This window comes from Palaemon carinicauda, chromosome 16, assembly GCF_036898095.1.
Source record: "Palaemon carinicauda isolate YSFRI2023 chromosome 16, ASM3689809v2, whole genome shotgun sequence".
NCBI classification, from domain to species: Eukaryota; Metazoa; Arthropoda; class Malacostraca; order Decapoda; family Palaemonidae; genus Palaemon; species Palaemon carinicauda.
Window position 1 is genome coordinate 51,429,588 of NC_090740.1, and position 9,346 is coordinate 51,438,933.

A 9,346-nucleotide genomic window follows, 5' to 3' on the forward strand; every position below is an offset into this window, starting at 1 on the left:
CTATCTATATATATACCTGTATATATATATATATATATATATATATATATATATATATATATATATATATATATATATATATATATATATATATACATATACATATACATATACATATACATATACATATACATATACATATATATATATATATATATATATATATATATATATATATATATATATATATATATATATATATATATATACACATATGAGTGCGTGTGTGTGATTCTATAAACACGTACATACAGTAAAAGAAAAAAATATATATATATATATATATATATATATATATATATATATATATATATATATATATATATATATATACATATGAGTGTGTCTGTGTTTGTGAGTCTATAAACATGTACATAGAGTAAAAGAAAAATATATCTATCTATGTATGTATCTATCTATCTATCTATCTATCTATCTATCTATCTATAAATATATAAATATATATATATATATATATATATATATATATATATATATATATATATATATATATATATATATATATATATATTCAGGCAGAACGCTTAAAGGTGTAAAACTTTACTACAAGATCTAATGTAACCAATCAGTTTCCCAAAGTGTAAAAACTAGGTTCTTCACGTAACATAAAAAATAATTTGAAATTTTGTAAAATAGTATTTTGTTCTCAATGATTTCCAAAGCTTCAAAGATTATTTTTTCATACTCATCTTTGTTTTCCCGAACCTTTTAAATTACAAAATTGTTTTTCACGTATTCAAGTTTTTTCAGAAACTCCTTTGTAGTATATTAAACCTTGTCAAATAAAAGGTTTCGGTGGATATATTCGTATAATTTTCTAATTTCAGCTTACAAAACTCCGACAATTCTGGTTAAGAGGACGTCTAAGATGAAAAGATTTATATGGCAGATTTAGAAGACTAAGGCATCTGGAGGGTGATGAAAATTATGGAAGATCTCATTAGCTGAAAATTAAATAAAAGAAATGAATCATTTATTGTAGTAACAGAAATAAAGAAAAATAGATGTATTCATTACAAATAGTGGAAATATTAGACAACATAGCATATTCTGTGTACATACTAAATAGTGCTTCTTCAGAAAAGAGCTGGGTAATATGTGTATATACTAAAAACCTTTTTATTTTCTTCTCCTGGTTTTGTGATAAGGTTAGTTCTATTTGCATCCAGCCCACTCGTTTACTCTTATTTCTCCTATTGCGTTGTATCCATTATAACTCCCCCCCTCAGACGCTGCTGCATTCTTCTGTGCTACCTTCTGCATACTATTTTTTTTTTTTTTTTTCTAGAAATACTTGAACAGAGATTTTCTTCTCCAAACGTCGTAAAGTTGTAACTCTGATTTCTTCAATAAAGTTCCTATAAATAACAAACCACTAAAGAATAAACGTAGGATGCAAATTAAGTTCTTTTTTTATGCTTCGTAATTGAAAAATCCTATGAGAGCTTAATTTTAGATTGTCTAGTTGAGTTGCCATTTACCCACACTGCCTGAAAATAAAGAAATTTATTAGATATGTTCTATTATCTATATCAGTGAATCATTATAATATTCATAAAACGGTAATTGTTTACAAAACACCACGCTCTCCATTTACTCCAAAATAATGTAATCCTGCAGCTCTCATCTTGCACAGTAATTAGGTGGTTATTTAAATTCTGGGAAAGCAATACATGGCACAAGATATTTTGAAGAAGGGGGAAGGTGATATAAAAATATATATATATATATATATATATATATATATATATATATATATATATATATATATATATATATATATATATATATATATATATATATATATATATATATATATATATATATATATATATATATATATATATATATATATATATATATATTATAGCCGTTTCCTCACTAAACTTGAAACCAACACGTCAACATATTCAACCAAACAGAATTTGTGATGACAGCGTACATAAACAGAAGTTCGTGATACCAGCGTAATTGATACACTGTATATTCAAAATATACTCAATTAAAAATGGATTAATTCACTCAAAAGTGTCCATGAAATATGCAGTTTACAAATAGTGACACTTGAGTAATCACTCAATTTTTGATTAAGCCTATTTTGATTATACAGTATATCAAATACTGGCATCACATACTTCTGTTTATTTACGCTGGCATCACGAATTCTGTTTGGTTGACTGATGTTGACATGTCAGTTCCAAGTAGTTTGGTGAGGAAACAGAGCTATTTTCTTTTTATAACCCCTTCCTCAACATATATTGCAAATTATTGCTTTCCCAGAATTTAAATAAACATAATTACTGTGTGCAAGATTGCATTATTTTGGAGTAAATGGAGAGCGTGGTGTTGTTAACAATTAATTACCCAGAGAACTAAAACATTGAACATGAGCTCAAATTGAAAAAAAACTTATGTATGGGGTAACTAACATGATTTGTAAGTAATTTTTTTTTAAACTGTTTAAAATTTCCCCTAGAAAAAGACAAAAAAATCAAAGTAATCAAGTTAACACAAAATCATCTACATTTATCTATATATAGCAGGCAAATTTTACTTATCATAAGACTTCTAAAATCTTTGATCAAAAATGATCTATGATTAAAATGTTCTATACAAAACTGGACTATATCCAAAATGAAAAATCAAATTTGTCAAAAGAACTAGGCAAGATATTCAAAGTAATACAAGAAGGTAGCCAAGCTTAAATCAAATCACAGTAGATTTAAAACTCTATGCAGACGGTACATTCAAAGAAAATCGAAGGATGAATCTTGCTAATGCCATTGTGATAAAACAATATTAAACTATTCTTCCTAACTCCTAAGGCTATCAACTATGGAAATTATTGAAACTCAGGACAATTACTAAACAAATGCTTATTACAATCAGTGAGATCTGTATCAGAGTACTCGCCAACTCGAATCTTAAGCCCTGCCTACACGATCGAGCATGCCCGACGGACAAACAGTGATACCAGGCCACAATAGTTAGTGAAAATGAGGGTTGATGACGTCAGAAGTGGGAAAACTAAAGGCAAGGATCTGGCAATACTATGATGCCAGATCCCTGTCCGTGGTTTTCCCGCTTCTGACGTCATTAACCCTCCTTCTTGCTAACTATTGTGGTCTGGTATTACTGTTTGCCCGTCGGGCATGCTCGATCGCGTGGACAGGGCTTTAGGGCTAACAACCACAATTATATGATTCCCTTCATCCAAAATAAATCCAATTTTTTCCCATATTAACACTTAAAAGACTAAAACTAAAGAAACATCCCCACAAAGACTAACAAATCCATGCTGAGTTTACCTGTACTCAAAAATTCAGACATCGAAATATTACAGACAAGAAAAGCTAATAGCTATAGAAGTGACACATGGAACCTGCCTAAATCAACGATTAAAAATTTGATTAACTACTCTCTTAGCACTATTTATTAAGTCGTTAACTTTAACACCTTATCACTTAAAATACGTACACTTACTCTAACTCCTTTATATATCTAGTTTAACCATCAAAACCACTTTCAGAAGATCAGATAGCAAAATAAATTACGGTAATAATCAGGGATAACTTAAAAGAATATCAATAATAGATGTTACATTAAAAATCAAAATGTAAACTAACTTTGCAACCAAAGTAAAACAAAGTTTGCCTATCTAAATTATGTAACTTAGGACATATAAGATAACTATATAAACCCCTCTGCCCTCGCTTGATTTACCAGTTATCCCCCCAAAAATATTTTTACCTAAATACTTTTGACTGATCAATACATATCAGGTGCGATAGAATACCTACCAAAATCTAATTTAGAATCTGAAAATTACACCGTTGGTTAAGATAATCTTACATTTTGAAGTTTAAAGATATTGTAAATATTAATAGAAAATCGCAGGTAAAAAAATACGGAAACAAAATTTACGCAAAAAACTCAAATCTCTACATTACTACAACAAAATATGTCTGGGTTATAAGGAAGATGAAAACCTATCCAATAAATTCGACTTTAGAATCTTATCAAAGGGATCAAATTCGAAGTTCAGTGCACCGAATGCTACCGAACTAAAGTTCACAGGAAATGTTAAGTACTTCAAAATAGAATATTAAAGATTGATATAAGAATTGTATAAAAGTTTAATTGCTTTGCACGTAAATACTGTAAACCAACATTTTGAACGATTTAATTAAGGTAATTTTTTTTTTCTAAGACTACCCCAAGCAATATCTTTAATAAACTAGATAAAAAACTTTCGTTCGCAACTTATAATCAAGGGTTTAGCCATTAAGAATTCGGCAGATTAAAAGCACGAAGCCGGTTAAAATGGTGCGGCTTAAAGATCTACTTTTTAAATTTGAAAAACAAAAGGACATTGCAGTAACAATTCTCTCACTTTTGGTTTATAGAAATAGAAACAAAACGTCAGGTACTTAATACTGCTTATGAGGTTAACTGACATCTTCCAGCAATTAACAAATCACTGTTATAGCTTCCAGAGATAGCAAAAATTTCATATATAAAACTGCCATTCCATTTTTAAAAAGTCCAAAACAAAATGTGACTCAAAAATCTTGAACACTACAATTATAAAGACAAGCTTACCTCCATATCGCAACCCCACAAAGTGGCGACGATTACTGGAACCACAGGACCAAAATAAAAGATCCAAATGATAAAGAGCAGCTAAATGAAGGTGTGAATAAGTCTGAAGCCCAACACGCACAGAAGTTGCTTCCTGATTTCCTATAGTTTACAGTTCCGTCTTGCCGGCTTTCTTCCAAGTTTCAGCCAATCATAAGTGTACATATCATTTCCAAAAAAAAAAAAAAAAAAAAAAAAAAAGATGAGGAAACGACTCCTGATTAGTGGAGAGACTGAAGGTGCGTTCACACGATCGAACAATGTTCGACGGGTATATTTGCTACCAACTAGCAGTGGAAAGCGAAAAGGCTCGCTGATGACGTCAGAAGCGAGCACCAAATGGTGTACCGGACGCATAATCCTAGTATCGGACACTGTCGGTGTTCCCAGTATTGATACGTCACACACTGTCTGGTGTGGAAGTATACGATGCTGCCAGGCACACGATTAACAGATTGTATCTCATTACTGGCAATTATTGCTTATAATTTTCTGATATATTATCTTTCTCTGAATAATTCTCTTAAATAATTTTAAATTATTTCTCTGGTACCTTCATTTCCAGATCTACCATAATCGAAGGATACCTTCCGCTTGTTGGTAAGCAAGTGAATTTCATTCATACATGTGGAAGAAAGCATGTCCTTTATTATCGTAGACTTAAGCATTTCATTGTTTTTATTATACCATAATTTCCTTCGACAATCATTCTCAGGTTTGCACAAAACGACTCCAAATACTATATTTGTACATAAAAATGGAAAATAGTAAAGCCTTCCTCGAATGTACTTTATTTTGTTATGCATTGAGGAATCCGCTTTTCAACAATGCTCATTAATATTATTAATACGTTAAAAACTCATATATTCCATTCAGTAGGGCCTTGTGTGTCCACCCAGGATTTTTTTTTTCATTATCAAGGATGTTACCTTGAAAAATTAATAGATTAATCAGGTTTTGAAAATAACAAATAAATATAAAATATCTATGGAGAAATTTTGATACAATACTGCCTTTTAAAAAGGTTAAAATATTGAACATTGGGCAAACAATCTGAACCTAATATTATAAAGAAAACAATAAAGATTATTTTTTTTTTTCAAAGGAACTGGGCAAACCTGTTATTACATAACTTAGTTTCTAACCAGTTTTCTACCAGTTCCCTAATCATTTACCCCCCAGCCCCTTATTATCATAATTATTTAATAAGCTAGAACCCTATTTGGAAAAGCAGGATGCTACAAGCCTAAAAATACCAGCAACGAGATCATGCTTGTTTGGACGTTGCCTATATAGAGAAAGGCAGAATAAACTATGAATGAAAAATCATAAAAAAAAAATATGAACCACAATTAAATCAGTAACAACTTTAAATATATCAGTCTACTATAAAATGACACATGTTAACCTGTTCGACATAAACTTATTAACATATATCTAAACTTCTGAATATCCACTGATTAAACCACCAGGCTTTACGAACTGGTCACAACAGGAATAAAACTTCTAGCTACTGTATGTCAAAGAGCCTTATGGAGGAAAAGCCAAAGATGTTTTACTTAGCCTGAGTTACCAACGGACATCACCTTGGAAACGGTGGTAAACACCCTCATCTGGTACCACTGCTCGTTGCCAGGTCCGCTTCCATCGTTTCACCGCTTATGACGTTATCCTGCTTCTCCTTAGATATGGTAACGATTTTGTCCGTTGAACATAGTTCGATAGTGTAACGCACCTTAACAAGGAATCTTCAAGAAAACAGTTGCTTTCAAAAGACGTTACGTCACCACTAACAAAACTAGTGACATCTGTCGGTTAAATAATTAACCATGAAAAACACAATGAAAAAAAAAATCATATATTCAATAGTTAATAAGGAAACTATACGTTATCTTATGGGAAATGTTGATACGTAAAAATGAATACAAAATAATGCTTATTCTATCCATTTTCCCTTGAAAATGCACTATGGAATAAACAGCTTGTTTATCTAAATAGTACATTGGGTGCCATGTACTTAATTGTATTTTAGTCAAAGTATTCCCTTTTGAAGTGAACAACGTATTCCACTAATAATTCTCTGGTGTTCCAAAAGAAATGCTTCAATTTTCGATTGGGAAATAACAACGTTGCCGGATTCCTACGCGCTTATAATTGTGTGCATATTATTATAATATTTGTAGTTTCTAATCTATTCTTCTGTTTTTTTTTTTTTTTTTTTTTTTTGTTTTTTTTTCATGCAAGGCTGCCTTCCCTATATCAAGTCTCCTAGACTTGAGAAGAGTTTTTGGTTCTCAAACTATTTTTACCTTTGATATCTGCCACGTAATAATAATAATAATAATAATAATAATAATAATAATAATAATAATAATATTAATAATAATAATAATAATAAGTTATGGCGAAGAAGAAAATGTTCAGTTGCACGATCATATGAAGTCTCTCTCTCTCTCTCTCTCTCTCTCTCTCTCTCTCTCTCTCTACCCCAAGGTCTTGTGTAAGCTGTGCAATGCTATTAACAAAAAAGCCATATTTATTGTAAAAACGAGACAAAACACAGTTTTTTGTTATTTTCAAGAAGAAGGTAATCATTTGAAGTTAAAAAATATTGAATCAATACTATGATTTTTTATTTTTTTTTATTTCAGAGCTTTTGTTCACTTCTGTCATTTCCTACTGACGGAAACATTATTACAGACAGAATTCAACAGGATCTGGCACTTGGTAGAGCGAATATCTTTGCCCACGCCACATATGTTACCATGGTTATACAAATAAATCTGATATTAATGGCCGTTTAATGACGAAACCTGTCCTATTTGCAAGTTTATTGATCCTGCTGACATTTGAACCCAAACCGTTAAGAAGGGGTAACAGCGTCACTATAATACGTTGTATATCACAAGATAGGCAATTATATTATACACATTTGGCACTAATCTCGTGCAAATCGGTTACAAATTGACCACGATATAGAAAAAAAAAAAAAAAAAATTTTTACCTTTTCATTACCTTTGACATTAACTTTTGACCCGATCACTCCCCACATGTAATTAAATTGTCCATACATTATGGGCAATCATCCCGCTAAATTTCATAAGATTCGGTCAAATAGATTTTGAGTCATGTGAATCACAAACACACAGACAGATATACAAACAAATACATGCACGCGTATCAAACCATGACCTTGGTAACGAAGTTAGAGAAGGTGGAACGGCATCAAGAGGTGTTGTTAGTCTTGCTACAAAACACATACTATCTTTGATTTACATAAATGAACAATAGCTAAACACAAAATCAGATCCTAAGCAATAATTTACTTGAAACGGAAAAAAAATACACGAAGTTACAACTAGTTTTTACAAATGAAAATACTTTTTTCATAAATAGTTTCGAATTTAACCAAAGTGAATTAACACAATCGTTTTAAGAATATTTCACCTTATGAAACTATATCACGTGATTAAAATTACATATTTATAATTTTCATTAACCAAACATTCTGGTAAAGTCTCAATTTTTAGTAGAATGAGGCTAAACCAATTACATTTCTGTTATAATTAATTTGAATGCTGCGATAGCCCTTCGAGTTGACTTAACATGTTCGAAATAAACGAAATTCTATTTGCTTAAAGTATATCATATATCACCTTTTCATATGAAATGAAAATTATTATTGTAATGTACAGCGGAAAAAAAAAAACATTTACGTTTTATATCAAATTTCGAAATAGAATAGGCACTTGGTAGAGTGCATACCATCACCAACGACACATACTAAGATAGGCAATTGAACCATGCACATTTTGGCACTTGTTTCATGGATATCTGAAAGAAAAATATATTTTGGGAGTCACTTCATTTTCGACTAATATCATCTCAGTAGTTATTCCATCTTATGCAGTGGTTTCTATCTAATTTTTAATGAATGCTTCGACTTCAAACACGCTGAAGTATTCGTCAGCTCCAGGGATATCAATCAAATTATTCACTTCATATCTCCTATTCATGACTTCACTAAAGTGTCCATCCAACGTTGCCTTTCTTCATCTTCTGTTGTTATAGCTGATCCCTCTCTCTTTTTATTGGGTAAATGCTGCTTCTCTGCCACAGTAAAGATTTCATCAATAATTCTATGAGCAATTTTAAAACCGCAACCACCCAATGAATTCATTGCTTTGTCAGCCTCGTCGGCTTTCCTGTCTAAATTTTCTCTCCGGGCATTCCATACTTCCTCGAAAACTTTCAACATTAAGTTTCTTTCTGTCTCCTTTGTATAGTATCGTAAGTAACATATGATAGCCATGTTTTTTCTTTGTAACTGCGTGAATCAAAACTTCACTATCAACTGACTGATGTATGTTTTTAATATCACACCATTCTTCATTGATTGTCTGCTCTTTGTCTCCTGAATCGTCCGAGACTGCAAATCAACCCCTACATTCAATTGCAAAGGATTCTCTGTGTTCATCTTCTAGAAGCTTAGTTGTATCAAACCTAGGTACTCCATCTACATTTCAGTTGGGTGCTTTCAGTTTTAATTTGTGTGGTAACGAGAAGCTGGTGACCAATACCAATATCTGCACTTCTACAGCTTCTTACATTTCTCAGAGTCCTCTTTCTCTTTATTAATAGCTATGGGATCTATTTGATTTTTGTAATTGCCAGATTGTGAAGT

The 9,346-nt window shown here is 31.0% G+C and overlaps 1 long non-coding RNA gene across 1 annotated transcript; it reads right to left on the reverse strand.

Annotated features, from left to right (window-relative positions):
* Nucleotides 1-632: 632 nt before the first annotated feature.
* On the reverse strand, nucleotides 633-6,351 carry LOC137655047 (uncharacterized). Its single transcript, XR_011046789.1, has 3 exons — nucleotides 6,249-6,351; nucleotides 1,137-1,511; nucleotides 633-965 (listed from the first exon to the last, which is right to left on the reverse strand). It is a non-coding gene; the product is annotated as an uncharacterized lncRNA (long non-coding RNA).
* Nucleotides 6,352-9,346: the final 2,995 nt, after the last annotated feature.